Here is an 11,454-nt window from a genome sequence, read left to right as displayed (position 1 = left end):
TTTAAAAAAATGGCAAGATATCACTATCTATGATGGTGACAGAGAAATCACCAGCAGTTTTGGAAATAGATTGATGATACAGCTAAACTAGACCCCTGCTTCATATGCTAGGCAGTGACTATGGATGGAAGGAACATAGCTGAAGAGTGGATCATGTTTGAGAAAGTATGGGATTAATTCAGTTTGACCAACATATTTTTCCTGTGGAAATAATTCCTAATCCAAAGGCTTAATATGAACCACAAATGAGTAAATGGTAGTAAAGTATACTGATACTATGGAGGTTAGACATTCTCTCTTGGACGCTCCTTGCCAGCTCTTTTTCCTGGAAGGCAAATTTCCATGGCCTGAAACACCATGGTTGAATTTGACCAAAGGAGGTGTTAATAGTACTTGGGAGAGAGGGAGGAGAATTTTCATCTAGCTTCCTGTTACCTTCAGTGTGGCAGTGACTATACTCTCCTCCCTAGGACCTTTTAATTCTGGTTGAATTTGACCAAAGGAGGTGTTAATAGTACTTGGGAGAGAGGGAGGAGAATTTTCATCTAGCTTCCTGTTACCTTCAGTGTGGCAGTGACTATACTCTCCTCCCTAGGACCACAACCCCTGTTTATGGGCTTCTCCAGTTCTTCAAAGAACTCCCCTTCCTTAGCCCCTCAGGCTGAAAGGTATATAAAGCCTTCTTGCTGTGGCTAGTCCTTGGGTATTTCTACTCCTTGTTGTTTCCTTAACTCCAACAACATCTTTGTAAATAATCCATTCATTTATCTCTCTCCAATTATCCCTTCTGAGTAACCCATACAATGCAAACCAGATTGTAGGTTCAGAATACATTCTCATCATACAAAACTGAAAAATGAGTTAAAACTCTCTACTTTCATAAAACAATTGCAAATATTTTATCATTTACTTTCATTTTATAACTTAACCTTGAAGGTGAAAAAATGAATATATTCTCTTTCCATATGTATGCATATGTAAATCTATGTTATTCTAAGTATTGCTTAAACCATAGGATATTAAATACAGATTAGCATGCTAAATATCAATTATTATGTCATAAAGACAAAAACAGGGAAACAATGATGTGAGTTCTAATAACTCCTTTTCCATAATTTCCTTCTAATCAGTGATGTCTGGTTTCTAAGGAAACAAACGGTTTCCCCAAAAGTTTAGTAACCATCTACTGACAATGTCACTGGGAAATAACAAAGGTGAAATATTGAAATCTAATGTTTAGTTACAGCAATAACAATTACTTACCCAGTTAGGCGGTGAGGCAGTAACCCATGAGCTGCTACCTGTATGTATAACAGTTTAAAATTAGAGTGTTAACTAGGTGTGTTGTGTCAGAGACAGTAGTGTTTATATCTTTAAAATTCTGCCTTCTCTATTGGATGTCATGTTGTCATAGCATCTCTTTCCATTGAACAGGTCTTTGCCATCAGCAAAGCATATGACTTATCTGTAGACACTATAAAGTCATGGAGAATGGCTTATGATACTAAGAAGCTAATGTTCAGCCAGTCTTGCTTAATTCTAGTTCGAATTAAGCTAATTTAGATACCCTTAGGCTTTAGATAATTATTTTTGGAATTTGGTTCATTTTCTTTATCAATTTTTTCTTTGGACTTAAGGTCAAGCGGTATATGGTAGGGGTGTGAAAAGGCAAATATAGTCACAATTTTCACAACTTGCATTTTTTTTCATTAATTTTCAATCTGACAAATAATGCAATTATAGATGTAAATATGGATTACAGGTATGGGGAAAGGAGTGCCTGCTGAGCATTTAAGAATAATGAATCCCTGTCTTCTTGATGGTCCCACCTTAATACCAATTTCCACAAATAAAGAAGAGAAATCACTAACATGATCCCAAAAGTCATAATTATTAATTGTATTTTCCTGAAGAAGAATAAGAAAAAAGTGAATTTTGTCAACCAGATTATAGTAAAACTTCCTAGACTTTCTTAGAGAGCCCTTTTCTGGAAGTTTCAAGAAACTTAAGGATTTTGTTGTCAGTGTCTTTCCTCATTCATTCGTCACTGTGTTCCATGTGCCATGCTATGTGATGGAGCAAAATGACCAGGACAGGAGGTAAAGCTCTCAAAGAACTTTGATCAATAATCCAAACTCAAACAAGCTGTCTTACTGCTATCCAAACCTTTGCTTTTCTCAGGGAGTAGGTTTGTGAATTTTTTTCTAGATACATACCCTCTTCTCTCTCACCACCAATGCTGCATCTCTGCCTTGTCCTATCCTTGGCAACGTCACAAAAGTGGACAACCCATGCAACAGAAGGGCTGGTGGGTGGGGGGGAGAGGAAAGACTATAGTAAACACTTAGCTTTGAACGTTTTTGTCACTGCCACATATATAATAGTGACAATTTACAGTAAGATCTATTTTCCACAAAACACAGTATTAGATGTGGTAGAATATGCTTACTGAACTAGCTAGTGATTATTTTATAATTTCAGTTTGTTCAGATTAAGCTGCAGTTTCCTGTGCATTCATGACGTTGATTCCTCTGAATGCTTAGGATGTTACAGTTGAGAAGCAGCTCCTTGCTACTGTCAGAGAGATAGAAACATGCCAGGTAACTTGTCTGCAGGATTATGAGAATTTGATCATATTACACTTGATTCAATCCAAAAGCTAACTTCGCCAAGTGAGTGTCCAAAAATAGTTTCTAGAATGAAGGAGAACATGGCAAGATGTACCAACAATAAGCCCTTTATTATGCTATGAGCACAAAGTCTGCTGTTTAGAGGGATAAAAAACACTATTTTTAAGGGGGAAGTATCTTTCTCAGAATCCTTACATTTGGGGGTGATATGGAAATTACATGCTGGAACTTCTCTGCTGTGCCCTTTCACCTTAATGCCCCCATTTCTCAAAAGCATGCACTTCTCTCCTCCCCGAGTGGAACGCTGTTATTTGCTCTTCATTTCTTTGATTTGGTGAACTAAGCCTTCTCCTAAAGGTGATTATTAGTTAAGGAGCTCCATCTACCCAGCACAGAGGTCTTCTGTGACCCAAAGTAGCCTGTATCATCCACTGTATTCATAATCACAGGGCTTTTGCCAAGTGTTAACATGCAATTAGGCATGGTCCATCAGAATCCTACCTGAAGGGTGGGGGGGGAAGGGGATTGTTTTAAATTAACTAAACTCTGCACTTAAGTTGGATTTCACTACATTCAAATACATTTCCACTAACATATATTTTTCTGTTCCAGAACCCACTCCCCAAGATATGCATTCTATTTAGTCATCATGTCTACATAAATTCCTCTTCTCTGAATTTCCTTTCTTTGAGTACTAATCAGGGTTTTGTAGAAAGTCTCTAAATTTGGGTTTGTTTGATGTTTTTTGTTTTCGTCATGTGTAGGCTAAGGCTAAGGGTTGGGGAAAGGATACCACAGAGGCGAAGTGCCTTTCTCAACCCTTCATGTTAAGGTTATTTGTCATCAACATGAGTTGTCACTGACTGATGATGTTAACCTTATCACCTGGCTGAGTAGTTCTGCCAAGTTTCTCCGATGTAAAGTTATTCCCTGCTACCCGCTGCTTTCCACACTCCACTCTTTGGGAGCAAGTCATGAAGTGCAGTTCACACTCAAGGGGGAGAAGGATTCCCCTGGGATTTTGAGCCAAAGGACAATGCAAGCCCAGAGATACAGGAACCATCTTTCCCACCCGGGGACTGAATCAAACATTTGGGGAAGTAGAGCAGAAAGATGAAGCAAGGCCTGGATTCTTGAGGACATTATCTGAATATCAAACTTCTCTGCTGAAGTCAGATTTATTTCCTAATTTTTACTTCTATGAGTTGTTTAAAATTATACTTTTTTACCTTGATTGATTTTGTTAGAATTACCTTTCCCCCATAACTGGTATATTTACTGCCCACTTTTCTATACTTCATCCACCTTTATAATGATATCAAAAACAATGAAGAAAAGCAAGTCTCCCTACACTACAACTATCCCATGTAAAACCAACTGAGACCTTTTTTTTTTTGGAGTTTCAGTAAGTTTTGTCTTCAAATTTAAGCCACGTTTAGTGAACTTAGGACAGAACAAATTAGTTAGAAACAATATTCCTTCATCTAGAACTCAATTTACAATTTCTGGTTCCATCCAGGTATATGCAGTTTTGGTGGAAAGGAAAACTTAATTAAGATGATTTGAGAAAAATGCTCTGTGGAATGTTTGAGTGCTCACTAATTCACTGGCTTGTGACCAAACAAATTGAGCTCACATTACCATATCAGCTGTGACATTTTGCATAACTACAAAATATATTCATAATTATAAGATGAACCCAAGAAAGTAAGATTTAGTTACCTCTCCACCTGCAAAGTAGCAATTGCCAGACTATGGGCAGGTCTATGTTCATGTTTAATATGACTTTACATAATGGATTATTTTTGGAGAAGTTGTAGCTTATAATTAATAGTTCTTGTGAATAGTAGGATAACCCTTACAGATCATACAAATCTCTCTGATCATTTATAAAATGACTCATTAATGTAAAATATACTGATAAAGTTCATTGTGATTGTTTTAAAAAGGCTTACCTAATATGAAACTGGTTAGGTTTTTTGTTGTTGTTGTTGTTGTTTTTTAGGTTTGTTTTTTATTATTCTAGCAAAAAGATTGCATGGTGATTCCTGGGTGAAAACATAATTCCTGAATGTTCCTCCTCAAATTTCTCCCTAAATGAAGAAAATATTTTTTAATGCAAGTGAGACTGATATTGCTATAGAGGCAACTTTGTATTTCTTTGCTCCATCCTTACTTCCCTTTGGACCTCAGCCAAAGTAGGTTGAATTAATCACATTTCTCACTTCCTGTCACATGATTATCATTGGTCCCTTCAAAGCCTTTCTTATTTTATTTATTCCCTTTTATTCATACACAGTACTCCAATTTTCTACTTGTTCTCCAACATGCAATTTTTTCTGTGTTTAATGTATGTCTTTTTGCTTGTATGTGCTCTTGCATAATAAGGATGACTATTTTAAATACATGTATTTTTAGCTTTTTATCAAGAAAATTCAAACAAATTCAAAGGTAGACAGAATGCTATAATGAACACCTATGTATTTATCACTCACCTACAATTATCAAATCATGATGATTTTTGTATTAGCTATGCTCCCGCTGAATTCACTTCTTTTGGATTATTTTGTAGAAAATCCTAGACATCATATAATTTCATTTTAAATATGTCAGAATGTATCTCAGAAAGATAAGGACTCTTATTAAAAACATAGCCATAATACCATTATCACACCAAAATTTTAACAGCAATTCCTAGATATCCAACCAGTGTTGAAATTATAGTTGGTTCAATTATAATCAAAATCCAAACAAGGCCCACATATTGAATTTTGATATGTATCTTAATTATCTTGAAATCAAGAATTTTCCCTTCTTTTTTTCCCCCTACAATTAATTTTTGGCTAAAACTGGTTCTTTTATTCAGTGAAGTCCCCACATTCTGGATTTTGCTGTTTGCTTCTCCGTGATGTCACTGAATGTGTGTAGAGGTCCAATTTCTTTTGGCAACAAAAATATGTAGGTGGTATTGTATTCTTCTATCAGGAAGCAAGTAATTAGTGTTCAATCTCTTTTAAATATACTACTGGCAATTGGTGATTGTTGTCTCAATCCTCTGTTTTGTAAGAGGATTTTAAAATGTTAATATTATAATTCCATAAGTCCTTTTTCATTTATTATCTGGAATAGAGAGAAACTTTTTTTAAAATCAATAATTGGGTTACTATGAAATGCTGATTGTATGGGAAAGGTAGGATAAATGCTTGGTTTTTCCCTTTATTTACCCATTTTTAGAACAGTGAATTTGTTTCCCTAATATTCTCTAGAGAAAACCCATGGATATTCAAAGAGTCTTTATGACTTCATTGATTTTAACCTATGTAACATATTTCAATTTATTGCATTTATTGTCCATATTGATACTCAAATTATTCTATTTTTAGCCAGTAGAAGCTTCTTCAAGTTGGCTTGAAATCCACTTTTATAAAGATTATTTTTGTGTAATTTGATTCTTTTTAAAATGTTGAAGCATCATTATTGAGCTACAATTCACACAGTGCACAATTCATTCATTTAAAGTGTACAATACAATATTTTTAGTGTATTTCAGAGTTAGGCAACTATCACTACAATCTAATTTTAGAATATTTTTGTCACCTCAAAAAGAAACTTCATGTCATGCCCTTTGACAGATACTCTCTATTCTCCCCCAACCCACTTTCCTAGACTTAGACAACTACTAATCTATTTTTTGACTTTCAAGATTTGCCTATTCTAGTCTACATAAAATGGTAGCATATAATATGTAGTCCTTGGTAAATGGCTTATTTCACTTAGCATGATAATTACCAAGTTCATCCATGTTGTAGAAATATCAGTTCTCCATTACTTATTGTCAAATAGTAGTCCATTGTGGGGATATATCAAATTTTTTTCATCCATTCATCAAGCGACATACATTTGGGTTATTTCTATCTTTGACTATCATGAATTATGATGATACAAACATTTGTGTACAAGTTTTTGCATTGAGTTATGTTTCCACTTCTCTTGGACCTATATCTAGGAGTATAATTTCTGGTTCATATAATAACTTTATGTTTAAACTGTGGAGGAATTACAGACTGTTTTCCAAACTAAGCTTTACCATTTTATACTCTAACTAGCAGTGTACAAGGATTACAATTTCTCCATATCCTTGCCAACATGTTTTATTGTATTTTTATTACGGCCATCCTAGTGATATGAAGAGATAACTCATTGTGGTTTTGAAGATCCATATTTCTTTGTTCACATATTTCATTTAATAAATATTTACCGATTAACTCTTAGACAAAGAAACTGCCATAGGACTACACCTTTATGCAAGCTAGAAATATAAGACCCTTCTACTACTTCTTGCTACATACATGAACTTCTCAGTGTTTTTTAATATAATAAAATAGATACAAAATGACCCTTGTTTAAATCTGCATTTTGATTATTTTGCATTCTTGGAATTTTTACGTACTTCTATAGATATGTAGTTATTTAATAAGACATTAACTACAGCAATTCTTATAATTTAAAAGACACTTATATCAGGTAGTAAAGATACAATAGTAAAAATTTCAGTTAGGTAGGAGGGTTTATAGACCATGAATTAATGGCATCAGGTGCCCCACAAAGCTAATTAATTTTCTTAAGGTAGTTAACAAGAATATGGTCAACTCAGAATTATCTGTAAAATGATTACAGATGCCTATGGTAACAGGACAACGTGATTATGTAACCAACATGTCCAGAATCCAATTGCTAGGATAACGTCATAGTTTTATATTGCACTAACCAGTTTGGGAACAGGAACTAGGCAACAAAAAGAAGGCATGTATACCTGAGTGAAGGCCATGAAGAGAGGCACAACTGGTGCTTCCAATTATGACGTTTAACTTAAAAGTCAATAATATTAGTTAACATTTTTGAACATTTATTTTGAATCAGACACTATACTATATATTTTGCATATGCTGCCTCACATCTTTGTCATAGCAACCATATTATATAGGTGCTAGACCCATTTTACATATTTGAAGACCCTGAGGCTTAAGGGAGTTATATAATTTTCCAAAGGTCACAAAACTAGTAAGTGGAAGAGCCAGAATTCAAATTCACTTCTTTTTGGTGAGAATTCTAGCACTATGGTATGTTGAATCTTTTACTTGGTATTCAGGGAAAATGCCAGCCTTAGAAATCTATCACTACATTTAAAAAATTCCTAGGGAATTGTATCTGTAAAAATGGCAAATTCATACTTTTTTTGGCAGGCAAACAGAGTTACTGAGTTAATACAATTGTGAATATAGGCATTGACCTGAGTCAATCTCCCAGGAGCCAGGAATCAATCTTTCAAGAGGTGTATTCAGTATCTATTGCTGCATTTTAAAATTAGCCCAAACTTAGTGGCTTAAAAATTAAACATTTATCTTCACAGTTTCTGTGGGTCAGGGATTCAGAAGAGGTTTAGCTGGGTAGGCCTGGATCACAGTCTCTCAAGAGGGTACAGTGAAGATAATGGTTGTATCAACAGTCATCTAAAGGTTGACTAGGACTGGAAGATCAACTTCCACTCACATGCTTGGCAAGTTGGTACAGGTCATTGACAGAAGTTCTCAATTCCTTACCATAAGGACTTCTCCATAGGGCTTTCTGTATGTTTTCATGATATGGTCATTGGCTTCCTCCAGAGCTAGTGATCTAAAAGATAACACCATGAAAGCAACTATTTCACTTGTGATTTATTCTTGTAAGTCACACTATGCTATTTCTACAGTATCTCATTGGTCATCATGCCTAGCTCAACCCTATCAATATAGGAGGGATTTCTTAGGGGCACAATTGCAAGGAGGCAAGCCTCACAGGGGGAGATCTTGAAGGAGAGCTACCAAAAGAAGTACATCAGAGGAAAACACAAGAAAGGGCAGGAGATCAACACAACCATTTTTCAGAACTAGATATGACAGAACAGTCAAGGCATAGTTTAGAAGTCTTGGATATATATTCTGGGCCCTCTCCTATATTGTGGTTGCCAAATAAATCAATTACAGTTCAGATAAACAACAAATAAACTTTTAGTATAATTAAATCTAATATATTACATGGGCTATACTTTAAAAATACTAAAAAGTAAATTTATTGTTTATCTGAAATTCATATTTAACTGTATTTGTTTTTGCTAAATCTAGCAATTTTACCCTAAAAAACTTTGTGATTTTAGAAAGGTTTCTAAGTCCCAGTCTGTCTCCCTATAGAGTGGAGGTAAACATTCCTATTGTTATTGAGAAAATGGAACAAAGTAATACCTGTAAAATTGTTTTGTAAATCATGAAGAGCTACATGAAAATGATTATTATTAATGATGCACCCATGTTTGTACGGAATCAACAATGTGATATGCCTGTGGTGTCTTTAGTCATTGGCTGTTACCACACTCAAAATCTAAACGAACACATTTCCCCAATCCTGGTTGATTCAATCATTTATTTATTCATTCAACAAATATGTACTGGGCACCAGTCTTGAACCAGTTCTCAGACTGTTCAGTCCCTGCTCTCCAGGGGATTGAGGTCTGGTGGAATGCACAAAGAAGCTCTTAAAGACAGATAAAGGTTCTGGGAAGCATTATAAGGATCTGGGAAATAAATATGACCATAGTCTGATGAATGGGATTTCCTTCTAGGTCATGTCCTCTAGTTCTGTCATAAGCCCAGGGTGAGTTTCCAATAAATATCTGCTGTTTGAAAGTCCTTTGTCGTGAATTTTCCCGAAGAAGAGAGTGTTGTAACATACTTTCCAATGTTATCTTTGTTCTCATTTGCAAACTTCAACTAGTTATGCAAACTTTACTGACTAGAAAACCCAATGACAAGGCACTGTAAAAATATTCAGAAAATCCACAGTTATCACCAAAGTTCTCAAAATGAGCACTCCTCATCTTTATAATCATCATCCTTGATATATTTACTATTAACTGTGTGTTGGCACTGTGTTAAGAACTTTACATAAAGAATTTCATTAAATCTTTGCCATTAGGTAGGTACTAATAACATCTGCATTTTGAGATGAGTGAATGGAAGCTCAGAAATGAAGGGAAACGCACAAATTCCCCCAGGAAGTAAATTAAGCAGCAGAATCATTACTTGGACAGAGACCAGGTTCTGTCTGAATCCTTTCCAAACTCCCAAATTCTGGATACAAATTCAACACTCACAAATAGTTGGAATATAAACTAGGATGATGGCACATCACTTTTGGTAGATTCTTGAATTCTACCCTTACAAATGAGGGTTAATGATTTCTTAGCTGTAAAAACCTTATGAGAGTTAAATGATATAATGTATGGCACATCAGCCATCAGCCAGCCATCTTCCCTGGTCCTGAGCTAAATATTCTGTTCTCTACAAACATATGTGATTTCATCCATTCCTTAGCAAATATTCAGTGAGTGCCTATACTGAAGTAAGCTACAATTCATGGGATTGGTGAATGAAACCTGTGCTGATGATTGGAACACTTCTGTCTTCTTCTCCCTTACCTGGGAACAGAGAGTTGTACTGAAGATCATTTTGGGTTTTGTCAAAATTCTCTAAATGCTACAGCCTGGGAGGGAGGCAGTAGAGCTTAGAGAAAGAGTCCTGGATAAAGGACTAGGAGATTAAGAGCAAGTTACTTGCCTCATTTCCCTCATCTGTAAAATGCAAATTAAAATTTAACGAGTTGAAGTGGGGGTTAATTGAGTTAATACATGTAAAGCTCTTAGAAAAGTGAGTAGTACAAAAGTAATACCTATTGCAGCAATTGATCGGGCTCCAGATTCAGCTCTTCCACTTTCATGATGTGGAATCTTGAGCAAGTGACTTCTACTTTAAGGGCATCAATATCTCTAGTTAAAACATATTCATTAACTTGAAAAAGGCTTACTGGACAATTTCTCTTTGACATAAATTCTAGGTACTGGAGATAAGGTGGTGAATAAGACAGACATGGGCCCTACTCTCATAAAGCTTGCATCCTGGTGGGAATGCATCCACATTCTAATTGTGGCAAAACTAACAAGAACAACAACACCCAGAATATGTAAGAGAGAATGACTGATGTGGGGACACTTTTCTGTTGGAAAGATCCCCCTCCAAATTCAAGAAATATCATTGAGTCTAATGATGAGAAAAAGTCAGTCATGCAACATCCTGGCAAAGACCATGCCACCCAGAAGGAACAGCTTATGCCAAGGACAAGAAGTGAGAAGATGTTTGAAAAATGAGGCCAGTGTGTGAAGCAAGTTTAAATTTACCACATTTTTCTTTTTCCCAGTTTAACCTGTGAACAAATGAAACTCCCTTACAGTAATTTTTTGAAGATAAAGTGAGGTAATATAGAAAAACATCCAGTACAGCATTTGAATATAGTAAGCAATCAGTGCATGTTTGTTCCCTTCCATTATCTTAGGTCAGTGTTGATAACTCATCATCTAGCCCTGAAATAGGAACTAATACACATCCCTCTGATAGAGAACAGGCTTGTGATATGGTTTTTATTTTGTGAGTACCACTTATTAACATGCTAGGAGGGATGCTAAATGACTGAAATCTCTTTGTGATTTGCCTTTCCTATCCTGTTCTGATTTAAGGGTTTAATTCCCAACCCTGCCATCTACCATTTTTTAAAGCTTCATGCTTAAACTGGCACAAAGTCAAGAAATGCTTCTGAAAAATGAATAGGTACCAGAGACAATAAAATAGATGTCAGTGCATTAAACCTTTTTCTCCCCATGGCTGGTCATCACAAAATATCATAAAATCTGTCATAATAAAGGGTAATAGCTTATAAATGAGCTGATGAGGCACAAAAG

This window comes from Dasypus novemcinctus, chromosome 24 (genome assembly GCF_030445035.2).
Source record: "Dasypus novemcinctus isolate mDasNov1 chromosome 24, mDasNov1.1.hap2, whole genome shotgun sequence".
Lineage (NCBI taxonomy): Eukaryota > Metazoa > Chordata > Mammalia > Cingulata > Dasypodidae > Dasypus > Dasypus novemcinctus.
This window is presented reverse-complemented; position numbering follows the sequence as displayed.